The sequence below is a fragment of the Notolepis coatsorum genome (genome assembly GCF_963971535.1).
Source record: "Notolepis coatsorum genome assembly, chromosome: 12".
Lineage (NCBI taxonomy): Eukaryota > Metazoa > Chordata > Actinopteri > Aulopiformes > Paralepididae > Notolepis > Notolepis coatsorum.
Genome location: NC_140176.1, coordinates 61,438,969 through 61,454,160, shown reverse-complemented (window position 1 = coordinate 61,454,160; position 15,192 = coordinate 61,438,969).

The window sequence follows — 15,192 nt, the reverse complement described above, 5'->3', positions numbered from 1 at the left end:
ACACAGAATGATCATCATCTTCCAGACACTCCAGTGACGAAGACAATATCGCCATATTTTCTCGAAAATAGTGAGAGAGAAAATAAAGATATAATGTCAACGTATCTCCTTGTTCTTCTGTTTTCCTTTCCCCAGACTAAATATTTTCTCCACGTCAAGTGGGTATATAACAGGCACTTCCTTGTGGATGAAATTTGAGAAGGAGATGAGTGTGTGGCCCCACCCCTGCTTATGTAGGCAGCAGATGGGGGGGTGTGGTCAGACGGATGTTGGTATGTAAAGGTACATTTTGAAATTTATTCAGTGTATATCCACTGAAGCGAGATATATGCAACTGATGCTGAGCGGCAGCCATAATGAAATACAACCTTTAGGTAGGGATGCCCTGATAACAAACATTAGCCTTTTTTTACTTCTAATTTTTACTATGTTTTTATTTCATACTTATCTTGTCATGCACAGTCTCTGGAGCGCAACAGTAAGAAGCATTTTGTACAAAAGTATTCTGTACTTCTGTATGACAACTATTAAAGAAACTTGAAACCTTTAGGTAGGGATGCCCTGATAACAAATATTAACCTTTAGGTAGGGATGCCCTGATAACAAATATTAACCTTAACACTTCGAATGCCCATAACGAATATTCTTGGGTTTACCCCCCGCGGGTTGAATGCCCATAACGAGAATATTCGTTTTTTTCTCGTATTTTTTTATTTATTAGCGATCTGAATTCATATTTCATCAACCGAGTCTACCATTGGTAAATCAGCCACCCCAGGCGCTCAGATGTGAAAAAGCGCCCTATCGTCTCCCAGATGGTAATTCACCCTTTTGGATTGGACTCAATGAAAATGCATGAGAAAAAGAAACCCGGACTCCACATTTTACTTCTCACGCATGTAACCGGAGCCGATCAGCTTCATGCTGGACCCTCAGCACAGCGTGGTTACTGTGTTTTACAGTATACGCGTGGGATCAATAAAAGGATAGATTTTTGGAATGGCTATCAGGAATTGGAATAATACATTTGGATACCATCTGATCTCAGGTAAGGAATCTATTTTACCAGTCTTAGGATAATCAGACCCGTTTTCACGGAGATATAAGCTTTTCCCCTATAATGTCATATGGCTATTTGACTGTAAGAGCGATCAGCAACTGAGATAATCGATTTTCAGCGCGCGGCACCAGCGTACACACGTACACATATATACTATCGATAATCTAGCGTTTATTTGAAAACGATTCATAAATAGGCCGAAAAATGACAACGTTCTAGAATATTACAGTACAGGGCGATTATCATGGAATCTTTTCTTTTTTTCGCCCAAAAACGCTGCCGCCGAGAGCGCATAAACACGAGGCGCGGCGCTGGGAAAAGGAGCACGCCTGTCGCGCCGGTAGCATAGAAATGAATGACAGAAAGGAGCTGACAACTCATAAAACGTCCGCTATGGACACAAGCCCTTAGGTAGGGATGCCTTTAGGTAGGTAAGTAGGGATGCCCTGATAACAAACATTTACCTGGTAAGTAGGGATGCCCTGATAAAGTTGTCTTGCCACCCATAGCAATCGCTGATCATATATGAGCCATATGAGCTGATACACGGTCAATACAGATTTTTTGTTTTGTCATAGCAGCTGGGATATAGCAGTATTATAGGTCAGTTTACATTACATTATGTGTGTTACATCTGTCTCAGCCACTCTGTAATAGTTCCACATCACCGGCTAGTTAGTTAGCATGCAACAATGAAACCAACTCCACTGAGAATTGTCTCACATTTTTTGCGCCATTGATCGGTTTTCGCATTCTGCAACTAGAAAGCATCATGTGAATTCCCCCGATCTCATATTTATACTGAATATCTGCCAGTAACGATCGGCGTCTGATCGATTGGTGCATCCCTACCGTTAAGGGTGGTTCCAAGGTCAAGGTGGCTGTCATGGTCAAAGTCAGCAGTAGGTGCCAGTGCCACATACAAGTTCAGTTCAGTCACTTTATTATCCCAGATGGGAAATCCGATAAAAGTGCTCAGGTGTTTTTTATCTCTGATGTTCAGGTTACCGTACCAAGCAATCATAGATGAAATAACAACAGATTAAATAAATTACCTCTAAAACTATGACATAATTTCCCTGTCTATATTAAAAGCATGTAACTTACAAACACTGCTGTCTCTTCTTACAGACTGCATTCAAATTTGCATAACATTTCTGATTACTGTCAATGATCGTTCCAAGATATTTATATTGTTCCACAAACTCGAGGCTAGAACCTTTGATGAAGGTCTGAGATGGTGGGTGAGAAGTGGCAACAGTGGCTTGGGAGATAGAGCAGTCATCTGGTATGTAATCCAGAGGTTCCCTGTTTGATTCCCGCTCCTCCCGGGAAGCATGTCGAAGTGTCTTTGAGCAAGACACTTAAACCCTAATTGCTCCCATATGAGTGTAACCCGTGTGTTCCGGCTCTGTTGTGTTCTGATTGATTGATTGATTGAAAATTTTATTAACAGATTGCAGAATGGGTACAGTACAGTACAGCTCACTGTACACTGTACACTGTACATTGGAATATTAACAAAGCCATACATGGTCATTTACTGTACATTGGAGGGGGTTGGGTTAGGACATTTGCAGGGGCCAGTTTCGAATTGCAGTCTCCCGTAGGTGTTCTTTGAGAGTGTTTTTGAAAGTGGGTAGTGATTCACATTCCTTTACAGCTTTGGGTAGGGCGTTCCACATTGATGTGGCATAATTGCAAAACGTGTTTAGTCCCTTGTTTGAGCCGAATCTGGGTTTAACATGATTTGTGGAGCTCCCTCTGGTGTTGTGATCGTGGTATTCACTGACCTTTGGGAAGTATTTTGACATGTACATAGGTACCTTGGTCGTGTAGTGTATCTTGTAGACCAGGCCCATTGCAAGTTGCTGTATTCTGTCGTCTACTCTAAGCCATCCTAGGTTGTCAAAGTGGGCAGGGGTGAGGTGGGTTCTAGGAGTCAGGTCAAGCAGTAGTCTGACCAGTTTGTTTTGAGATGTTTGTAATTTAGTTTTTAGTGCCTTTGAGGTGCTTTGGTACCATGAGGTGCAAGCATAGTCGTAGTACCCTTGAATGAGTGTGTGGTAGATTTCCCCAAGCTCAAACTCACATGAAACCACTAGGGGTGGGAAAATGCTATTGAAGTTGTATTTCCCTTGGAAACTAGGTCTGCAGCTACGGGACAATGCTGATAAATGGTGGGACCAGTGCATACACAATTTTAGAATAAGTCTGAATGTTCTCTCCAACAGGTAGTTAAAATACATGGATTTTAGAAGTCCCATAGTAGTCTGAACAACATACAATACTAGGGGGTTAGGCTGTTAAGAGTGAGGCCCTGGGGGAGAAATGGATTAGCATTTCCCTGTGTTAGATACACATCTGTTCCCCCTGGGGGAAGTAGGTGCAACTCACCAGTTCAAAGGCCGGTGTTATTTACACAGCTGATGGAGACACTATTTAAAATAGTGTAACAGTTGAAGACAGTTGGTTTCACCAAAAGTCCATTGATAACATCGCCCTGAACGAATTTAAATACAAGTGTCACAAAGCAACAGGAACAAAGCCCTAGGCTGCAGACATCCTGTGGGCACTGTAGAGAGACCACATGTTTCAGGAGACACTAAGTTCATTACTCCAGTCATTAAAGTACTTTTATATCGTTAAAGAAACTCCAAATTAAACTACAAATATTACAGTTATGTTGTGCTAATGAGGTTGGACGTAATGATATGAAACATGCATTGTTCATACCCAAAGTGAGCACCAAAGTTGCCATAAAACGCTTTCTGAACCAATCTTTAGAATATCCATAAATACTGACAACTAGCTGCTTATAAGGGATAATGATTAAAATATAACAGGAGTGTCTTAAAACCAAAGAGAAGATCTTATACTCAAATAATAGGTTAATATAGGTATTAAAATACGGCAAAAGAACTAAACTATTTTAAATAATTAAAGTTAAGAGTAATCTTTGGGTTTTAGTCAGTAAAATAGGAATGCAGCATGTTTTAAAAACGTTAAAACCAAACAGTACATTTGTACTTTAAAATAGTCAAGACTGCCCCCAGAATTCAAAGGTCTCCATAGTGGGTGGCTCAAAATGGCCACTCTAGGGTTTCAGCCAATCAGAACAAAGGGGTCCTCCCCCTCTGACGTAAGATCTAGCAGGTTCCGAAGGGGAGGAGTTAAGGCTTTAAGACTAGCAGTCTAGTTAGAGAGAGCACAAGAAGAACGAACACAACAACACACACACGCTTTCCAGAGCCAAATGCAGAGACCCACAGGAGGACGGCAGCAGGAACAGAGAAGAAGACGCTCTTCAGACGAAACCAGATTCCTTTGTTGCCACCAGGCAACAGAGGCCTACATTGACCATTCCTTTAGTAACTTCCTTTTGATTAGTCTGAAACAAAGAGCTGAGGGCATAGTCTCAATGGTATCTTTGTTTCATTGCACGTTTTGAATTCAAGCCTTTTGTTATTTCACTTTTGCTTTTGAAATAAAGCTGGATCTGAGAAACTAGCAAACTCTCATCGTCTTCATTTCATCCTCCTGCTCCGCCGTCGTTACAAGGCCATGCTTGGCCTTTTTAAAGTAAAAGGGAATTAGTAAACGGACAAACACAACGCAGAGGAATTAGCTGGTTCTTAATATAAGAACCAAGAACCCTTTTTACTTCAAGTGCTCCTGAGTCTTTAGGGTATTCTTTTTTACCAGAGAGGAGATCCGGTACAAGAATCGAGTTCGTTGGTTGACTTTTTTTATTACATTGGATGCCATTTTGTCACAGGAAAGATTAGCCTCTAGGATGGAACCCAGGTAGGTAATTTCATCTTTCCTTGTGACAATATTGTCACCCACTGTAACTGAGAAGCCGTCGGTCTTGCTGAGTTTGTTATTTGAACTGAAGAGAATGGACTCTGTTTTGCCCATGTGTAATGATAGTTTGTTATCGGCCAGCCATATGCAGATTTTGCCTAGTTCTGAGCTGAGGGTTTCTTCAACCTGTAACTTGTTCTTGTCAGAGACCAGCAGGGCTGAGTCGTCCGCAAACAGGAACAAGTTGCAGTCACAAGCTGACGACATGGAATTTGCATAAATTAGGAACAGTAGCGGTCCTAGTATGCTTCCTTGTGGAATACCACAGCTCACTGGGAGGGGGGGGATAGGGTACCGTTTACCTCCACCATATGTTCTCTCCCCTCCAGGTAGGATTGTATCCAGCTCACTGATCCAAACCAATTGCTTTTAGCTTGTCAATCGGAATGGTGTGATTGACAGTGTCGAAGGCCTTTTGTAGGTCCAGCATAACCATGCCGCAGTATTTGCCCGCGTCCACCTCTTGTTTGATGTGGTCGTTCAAATAGAGATGGCATGTGTCAGTGGAGTGGGATGTTCTGAAGCCAGATTTGAATTAGTAGATTAGATTTCTTTCCGCTAGGTACTTTTCGACCTGTTCGTATACTATTTTTTCCATGACTTTCGAGATGGAGGTAAGGATAGAAACAGGGCGGTAGTTGCCTGGGTCTAATTTACTGCCCTTTTTGTGCAGGGGTGTTACTCTCGCAATTTTGAAGTCCTTGGTGACGCGACCCTGTTTTATGGAGAGGTTTATTATGTGTGATGACTGGGGTGATGGCGGCTGCTGAGTCTCTGAGGAATTTGGAGGGGATGTTGTCATAGCCAGTGGCCTTGTTCGGTTGGAGGGCGCTCAGTTTTTTTAGTACCTCATCTGTTGTTACCATTTCCAGTTTGAAGTCGTCTTTGTGGACCCCTAGGTTCTTGTAGTATGCTACTATGTGTTCTACCCCATAATGCCCTGAGTGGGAGGGTAGTTTGTTTACCAGTGTTGTGGCTATGTTTGTGAAGAAAGTGTTTAAGTAATTGGCTACATCCAGCTTGTCTGTGATGAGCGTGTTGTCCGTCTTTATGTTTATATTTGAGAATCTGGTTTTAAGTTTTTTACTGCAGCCCAGTTAATTATTGAGTAATTTCCAAAGTTCACGTGGTTTGTTTTTGTTTTCCTCAGTTTTTTGTCATTGATGATTTTTTTTTTAGCAGTTTTGATCATGGAGTTTACGTCATTTCTTAGTCTGTTTCTTTCTAGTTTGAGTTCAGTCACGTGGGCTTGGAGTTCACTGCTCGTGGTTTTGGTAAGCTTTGACTGACTTTTACAAAACTCAGAGCATTTTTTGTCTCTGGCTTTCATAGCGGTCAGTATTTCAGTGTGCATCCACGGCTCAGCGCGATTTTTTACCCTGGTGGTTCTTAGGGGGGCCATGTTGTTTAGTATTGTTGAACATTTGCCAAGCCAAGCCATGTTTCTTCAACCAGTGTACCATTGAGCTCATCTGACCAGTCCAGGCTCTCCAGTTCAAGGTTAAAGGCCTCGCTAGAGTAGGTTTTGAGGTCTCTAGATGTGACTGTTTTGTGACAGCCAGCCTTTTGCTTTAGCTTTTTGCGGGTACAGAATATCATATAATGATCACTTAACCCGCATGCTATAACCCCTTTATTGGAGATCTTGGACTTGTCAGAGGTCAGGATGAGGTCAATGGTAGTCTGAATTGATTCTCATACACTTGTGGGTTGGGTGATTAGCTGGCTGAGGCCGTGTAAATCACAAAACCTACTGAAGGCCTTGAAGACGGGTGCTGCTTTACGTAGCATATCCGTGTTCCAGTCCCCAATACAAATTTTTTCTACGCCCTCCACCCTGGCTAAACACCCATCAAGTGTGTCATAGAAGCCACTGTGTTCTGGCGGTCTATAGATTGTGCCTACTAGTACTGAATTCGCCCTTTCAAATAAGATTTCAATCCAAACAGTTTCAATCTCGTTATGGTTAAGGTCAGTACGGTTGATGAATTTGGTATCTTTGTGAATATACACACAGACGCCACCTCCATACTGGTTTCTATCCCTCCTGACTATTGAATAGTTCTCGATTTCAATCTCTGGATCCTGTACAGATGAGTTTTGTTTCTGTGAAACACAATATCGCTGCTGTCGGGACAAAACCTCATAACTCCATTTTTTGAATTTTTTTTTATTATATAAATGAACTCCGTAGATCATCCTCCATATGTGTGTGTGGGTTTTACAAAGTTTAAACAATGGGAAAGCATTAAACCGATCATCTGTCTAAACCTCCTAACTCTATTCACCCTCAAATCTGTGTTAGTTTTTTTCATCTGCTGAAAAGTTGGGTTTTTGGAGTTATGAGGTTTTGTCCCGACAGCAGCGATATGTTAGCCTTACCGTTTAAAAACAATTGTTTGATTTCAGCCAGTTTGGGTCTCAGGCTGTTTGTGTTTAGGTGAAATATATGAAGTCCATTTGTGTTCGTTATTTGGTTTATGTCGTCGAGTTCAAGGTGTTGATTGTCTGTGGTGTCTGGTTGACCGGGTGGCGGTAGGTGGGGGGGGGGGGGGGGATGGGGTCCTATGTCCATTGTTGGGTAGCACTTTATAATAACACCCTGTTATAATACATTTATAAGGTATTTGTAGATAATGAACTAATCATGAACAACTCATTTATATACATTCATAGATTATTATTAAATCATTTATAACTCTATTTGTATAACATTTACAAATTAGTTCTACATTATTTATAACTCATTATCAACATTGTTTGTACTAGATTTGTTCATCATTAAATAATGTTGTTTAATGTGTAGTAACACATTTGTAGATGCTTTGAAAATGGATATGAAAAAACGACTATACTGTATCTCCATTTATTTTTCATGTTCAACAAATGATTTGTTAAAACATTCATAAAACATCTATAAATCATTTGCAGATGCTATTGTGTGCCCTAATCTAAAGTGAAGCCTATTCATCATTAACAAATGTCTAATACAGTTAATTATTTGTTTACTTTTTCATCACATGTTACAAATGTTGTAGACAGCTTTTGGATACACCCTTCTTTGTGACATCAAACAGTGACAGAATTAGGACTAAAGATAAATGCAATTTTATTAACATATAAAATACATGTGCATGACATATAGTGTAACATGAGGGGGCACTAGGACCCAGGAGTACCCTGACCAGGTAGAGTATCTAGAGAGGAAGTCTCACACGAGTGAGACTTGACGTCACGTGTGTTGCCGTCTGTTTGAATGGAAGCATGATACATGCAGAACCAAGTTATCCGTGCTGCTCCTGCCCCACGCTTTTAATAAGGTATGAGCAGGTTAAACACCTTTTTTGTTGGTAAATCTATTCCATCATTTCCGACCTACAAACAACTCTTATATGTTGTGTAGACGTACTTGATGTGGTGGGCGCTAACATTACATTTGTTCCTAATGTGTGCTCAGTGCTCAGTATATTGCGGTATGTGATGAACACGAGGGTAATAATTATTTGTATTTTCAGGCTGTATCGGCGCCTATACAGTCTGAAAATACAAATAATTATTACCCTCGTGTTCATCACATACCGCAATATACTGAGCACTGAGCACACAAAAAAAAGTTAACAAATAATTAACTATTAGACATTTGTTAATGATGAATAGGCTTCACTTTAGATTAGGGCACACAATAGCATCTGCAAATGATTTATAGATGTTTTATGAATGTCTTAACAAATCATTTGTTGAACATGAAAAATAAATGGAGATACAGTATAGTCGTTTTTTCATATCCATTTTTCAAAGCATCTACAAATGTGTTACTACAACATTATTTAATGATGAACAAATAAAGTACAAACAATGTTGATAATGAGTTATAAATAATGTAGAACTAATCTGTAAATGTTATACAAATATAGTTATAAATGATTTAATAATCATTTATGAATGTATATAAATGGTTTTGTTCATGATTAGTTCATTATCCACTAATGCGTTATAAATACTTTGTAAATGTTATACAAATATAGTTATAAATGATTTAATAATAATTTATGAATGTATATAAATGGTTCATGATTAGTTCATTATCTACAAATACCTTATAAATGTATTTTAACAGGGTGTTATTATAAAGTGCTACCCATTGTTGTTAGCCCCGTTAGCTCCATTAGCTTTCTGGGTCCTTTGTCCATTCCGTTAGCTCGCCGGCTAGCTTGCCGGCCATCGGGCGATGCCTCGCTGTTTTGGTCCCGCGACGTGCTGGGCGCCTCGATTGTGAACCCCGGTTCATTCCTTCTCGCTGTGGCCTCTCGTGGGTTCTTTTGTAGAGGTGGTATTGGAGGAATGTTGCCGTTGATCGTGTCGCCAGCCACCGCCGCCGGCTGTGTAGGTAGCAGTTGTCTTGTTGTGCTAGCGATGCTAGCAGTGCTAGCCGCCGCTTCCTGGGTCAGCAGACCTAACTTTCATCTCTGGTTCCGTGTCATTATGGGTCTAGGGTTCTGGTATATGTCACCTGACATGAGCAAATATAATAGAAACATTGATTTCCTATCAAACTTTCCAGTCGGGGGTAATTTCTTGCGTTCCGGATTCGCAGTAAGTACTGTGTGGATAGCCATTTCTCCGAAGGCTGGATGCTATGGGACTGCTGTTTTATGTTTTCGCTACCCTCCACTTCTGCCTGGAGTTGTTGTTTGAGTGCCGTGAATTCAGGTACAAGTCCATAATACACAGGAGGGAAAGTAGAAAATGCGCAAAATACTTTGTTGTTGTTCTGTTGCGTTGGTTAAGCCGGGAGCTGGGTAAAATGCGACCACCCATGTCGAAGCCGGAAGTCTTTTTCTGGTGTACGTGTGGCAACACGAGGCAGTACTGGATCTCAGGATCATTTATTGGCAATCTGTGTGATACACATCCGATGTACAAAATGTTAGGTTTTTGTTACGTTCTTGTTGTTACGTGACCACCCACATTCCTGGCATTTGTCACTGGGCTTGTCACCTGTCATTTCCCTGTCAATTAGTGCTGTCACTTAGGGGTGGTTCCTGATTGGCTGTCACAGGGGTGTGTGTGGAATGTTGGTATTTGGTGTCTATGTAACATACCTCTCTTCTGCTTGTCCATTGTCAGGTCTTCACTAATTGCGTTCGGGGATAACGCGGACGGTTCTACTCTGGACCTCCAATAAGCTCCCATTTACCTTATTTTCCACTTGTGCTATTAGCACTTGTTCTCTCTTAGAATTTACTCTGTGTTCTTACTATTAAAGTCGAACCTGTTCAAGAGTAAACACTCTCTGTCTCTGTGATTGCCTTCACCCATTGGAATTCACCTACCTGCATTCTGACAGAAGACCTGACCATCAGAATTCCATGGAGGCCATCATGGAGATGCTCCGGACGCAGGGAGCAGCCCAGACACGGATGGAGGAACATCAGCAGCTGGTCAGCGCCGAGTTAATCCGACTCAATGGGGTCGTCGGATCATCCCAAGCGGTGGCGCAGTCGGCGTTGGCCACAGCCCGACAAGCCCAAGAAGGAGTGGCTGGTGTTCAGTCGGCGGCGGGAGAAGCAGCGCTCCACGCAGAGGAGAGTCGGGGGGTGTTCGGGGTCCAGGAGCGGTCCCGCGAACCACATCTGCAGGCGCCCGCTCGCTATGACGGATCACCGGATGGTTGTCGGGAATTCATCACCCAGTGTCTACTCGTTTTCCGGCTGCAACCACGATCATTTCCATCGGAGACAGCGCAGGTAGCGTATATTATCACACTGCTCACTGGTCAAGCTCTCTCCTGGGCTACGGCGGAATTAGAGGCAGGGGCGATAATATGCGACAGTCTGGATGCCTTTACCCGGGAATTGAGAAGAGTATTCGATACTTCCCGGGTACTCTCGATCTTCGAGGCTGGTGGTCGTCTTCTCGACTGCCGGCAGGGCCTCCGCACGGTCGCAGCTTATGCTATCAATTTTCGGATCTTGGCTCGGGAGACAGCTTGGGCGGAGAACGTCTGCGTGGTTCTGTTCGTCAGGGGACTCTCAGCGCGGATGCGAGATGCGCTCTCCGCGCGTGAGATCCCCGAGCAGCTGGAAGTGCTGATCAACACCACCATCAAGATGGACAATCGGCACCGGTAGAGGGAGAAGGAGCATGTCAACAACACCCAGCCCCAGGTATGTTTCCCTTCTTCTCCTGGTGTTGATAATTCCATGCATTACACGAGTGGGCCACTGGGTGATGAATCCATGCAGCTTGGAGCGCTGTCGCTCTCGGACGACGAGAGGCAGCGCTTCATCAAAGAGCGACGCTGCTTCCGGTGCGGCCGCACCGGTCACCGCTTCGGCAGCTGTCGGGTCCAGGCTGTATCGGCTCGGCGCCAATCGGGGATGGAAGGTGCGCCGTCGGGCTTCGAAAAGGCGCCAGCAGGTGGGCTCATTCCTGCCAAAACCACGGATTCTCGTACATTTTTTGAGGTGGCGATCAACTGTGGGGGTGACATTAGGGGAACTAAGGCTCTCATTGACTCAGGGGCGGCGGGCAATTTTATTCACGTGGGATTGGTGAAGGAGTGGGGAACCCCAGTGGAGGATTTAGGGGTTCCCTTACCAGTTTATGCCCTGGACGGTCGGCCTCTGGGCAGTGGGAGCGTCACCCAGCGCACAGTTCCCTTACACATCCGGGTGGAGGGTGGGGAGTGGGAATGGGTTACATTTTTTGTCATCTTTTCCCCCTATTCTGTCATGGTGTTGGGTCATCCCTGGTTGTCGTCATGTGTTCGTGTCATTAATTGGAGCACGGGCGAACTCTCAACGGCGGCCGACGTCAAGTCGATCGTCAGCGGGAGTTTGCCCAAACCCTTGTCTCCCCCCCCTCTTCTCTTTTGTCTCCTCCCTCTTTCTCCAGGATGGTGGGGAGCGTGGCAGATTCTGATCTACCCTCTAATCCCGATTTAATAGGGGTGCCTGAGATCTATTGGGACCTGGCGGACGTTTTTAGCAAGACGCGTGCTAAAGCACTTCCGCCTCATAGATCATACGACTGTCCCATTAATCTTCTACCCGGTACCTCCCCGCCTCGCGGGCGAATGTTCTCTCTCTCACGCCCCGAAACCTTGGCCATGAACACCTACATAGAGGAGGCATTGCTTGCGGGGCACATACGCCCTTCCACTTCCCCTGCCGGCGCTGGCTTCTTTTTTGTTGATAAAAAAGATGGGGATCAGCGCCCATGCATTGATTATAGGGGATTGAATGACGTTTCCATCAAGAACCGATATCCTTTACCCCTCATGGACACGGCCTTTGAGTGCTTACAGGGGGCACAGGTCTTTTCTAAACTTGACTTACGTAATGCATACAACCTGGTCAGGATTAGAGAGGGAGATGAGTGGAAGACTGCATTTAACACACCCAATGGGCACTATGAGTATTTGGTCATGCCCTTTGGTTTGGCTAATGCTCCGGCAGTCTTCCAAGCCCTGGTTAACGACGTGCTGCGAGACTTGATTGGGGTGTCGGTGTTTGTCTACTTAGATGATATCCTGATTTTTTCTCGCGATATGGTGCAACACCAAATGCACGTTCGGGAGGTGCTAGACCGTCTCCTCAAGCATCAACTATTCGTTAAGGCTGAGAAGTGTGTGTTTCACACGGACACCGTGTCCTTCCTGGGCTTTGTGTTGACGAAGGGCGATCTGCGCATGGATCCAGCCAAGGTGAGTGCAGTTTTGGACTGGCCACGGCCTTCGTCGCTCAAGGGGTTACAACGTTTTTTGGGCTTTGCAAATTTTTACAGGCGCTTTATTCGCAATTTTAGCGCCTTAGCCAATCCCTTAACAGCTCTCACTAAGGCCTCTCTCCTTGGCTTTGAATGGTCGCCTAGGGCTGAGTCGGCCTTCTGCGATCTTAAACGTCGTTTTACATCCGCTCCTGTATTGATCCGCCATGACGCGGAGGTTCCGTTCATTGTGGAGGTGGATGCCTCTGACGTCGCGTTGGGGGGGGGTGCTCTCTCAGAGATGCTTAAAGGATGGGAAAGTGCACCCGTGTGCTTTTTTTTCTCGCCGTCTGTCACCAGCCGAGCGTAATTACGACGTGGGTAATCGGGAGTTATTGGCGATCAAATTGGCACTGGAGGAGTGGAGACATTGGTTAGAGGGGGCGGCACATCCTTTCATTATTTGGACTGATCATAAGAACTTGGCTTACATCCAAGGGGCTAAACGCCTTAACGCTCGCCAGGCCAGGTGGACGTTGTTCTTCACACGATTTCGATATACCATCTCCTATAGACCCGGCTCCAAGAATATCAAACCTGACGCGTTGTCGCGCCAGTTTGATCTTCCTGGTCGGGAGGAGCAGCCCCATCCCATTATTCCACCGGCCTTGATTTTGGCACCCGTGTCTTGGGGCATAGAGAAGGTGGTAATGTCGGCGCTAACGCGGGAGCCCGATCCTGGTGGGTGTCCTCCGGGACGGTCGTATGTTCCCAAGGTGGCGCGCTCACGCTTGCTACAGTGGGCACATGCGTCATCCCTCACCAGCCACCCAGGGGCAACCAGGACCCTGGAATTTATCCGTAGGAGGTTCTGGTGGCCGACAGTGGAGGGGGATACGCGTTCCTTTGTGGCGGCCTGTCCGGTGTGCGCACGTAGTAAGACCTCTCGACGGGCACCGGCGGGTCTCCTCCGACCACTTCCTATTCCTAAACGACCCTGGTCACACATATCTCTGGACTTTATTTCTGGTCTTCCCCTTTCGGACGGATTCACCACCATCTTGGTGGTGGTGGATCGGTTCTCTAAGGCGGCTCACTTTGTCCCTCTCCCCAAGCTTCCTTCGGCCCGGGAGACTGCTGATTTAATTATACAGCATGTCTTTCGGGTCCACGGGCTGCCAGTAGATATCGTGTCGGACCGGGGTCCTCAGTTCGCCTCCAGGTTCTGGAAGGCGTTTGCCGCCGGCCTCGGCGCCTCTGTCAGTCTGTCGTCTGGGTTCCATCCACAGTCGAACGGGCAGACGGAGAGGGTCAACCAGGATTTGGAGGGGGTCTTGAGATGTTACATTGCCGGTAGTCCGGCAACGTGGAGTAGGAGGTTGGCTTGGGCTGAGTACGCGCATAATACCCTTCTCTCCTCTTCTACCGGTATGTCTCCCTTTCAGTGCCAGTATGGTTTTCAACCTCCTCTGTTTCCCGAGCAGGAGCAGGAGGCGGAGGTGCCCTCGGCCCAGGCACATGTGGCTCGCTGTCGCAGGACGTGGAAACAGGTTCGGAAGGCGCTACAGAAGGTTTCGGTTAGTACACAACGGCAGGCTAACCGTAAGCGTCGTCCGGCTCCAGTTTACCGTCCAGGGCAGCGGGTTTGGCTTTCCACACGGGATCTCCCTCTCCGGGTGGAATCCAAGAAGCTGGCTCCTCGCTTTATAGGACCATTTAAAGTGATTCATCGGGTTAATCCAGTGGCTTACAAGCTACGACTTCCGAGCTCTATGAGGGTTCATCCGACGTTTCATGTGTCCCTGTTGAAGCCATTCCTCTCATCGCCCTTGGCCCCGCCACTGCCTGTGGTTCCTCCGCCCCGGTTTATTGGCGGTCAACCCATTTACACGGTGCGGAGGATACTGGGTTGTAGGCGGAGGGGTAGGGGGTTTCAGTTCTTGGTGGATTGGGAGGGGTACGGGATAGAAGAGCGTTCTTGGGTGCCTCAAAGGGATATTTTAGATCCCAGCCTGATCGTTGATTTCCGGCGGCTGAATCCCGAGGCTCCTAGGTGAACGTCTGGTGCCGTTCGTCGGGGGAGGGTACTGTTACGTTCTGGACACCGACCTCGGTCGGTGACCACCCACATTCCTGGCATTTGTCACTGGGCTTGTCACCTGTCATTTCCCTGTCAATTAGTGCTGTCACTTAGGGGTGGTTCCTGATTGGCTGTCACGGGGGTGTGTGTGGAATGTTGGTATTTGGTGTCTATGTAACATACCTCTCTTCTGCTTGTCCATTGTCAGGTCTTCACTAATTGCGTTCGGGGATAACGCGGACGGTTCTACTCTGGACCTCCAATAAGCTCCCATTTACCTTATTTTCCACTTGTGCTATTAGCACTTGTTCTCTCTTAGAATTTACTCTGTGTTCTTACTATTAAAGTCGAACCTGTTCAAGAGTAAACACTCTCTGTCTCTGTGATTGCCTTCACCCATTGGAATTCACCTACCTGCATTCTGTTTTGTGTGTAGTTGCTTGTTTTCACCTTCTCTTTTGTATCCATGACAACA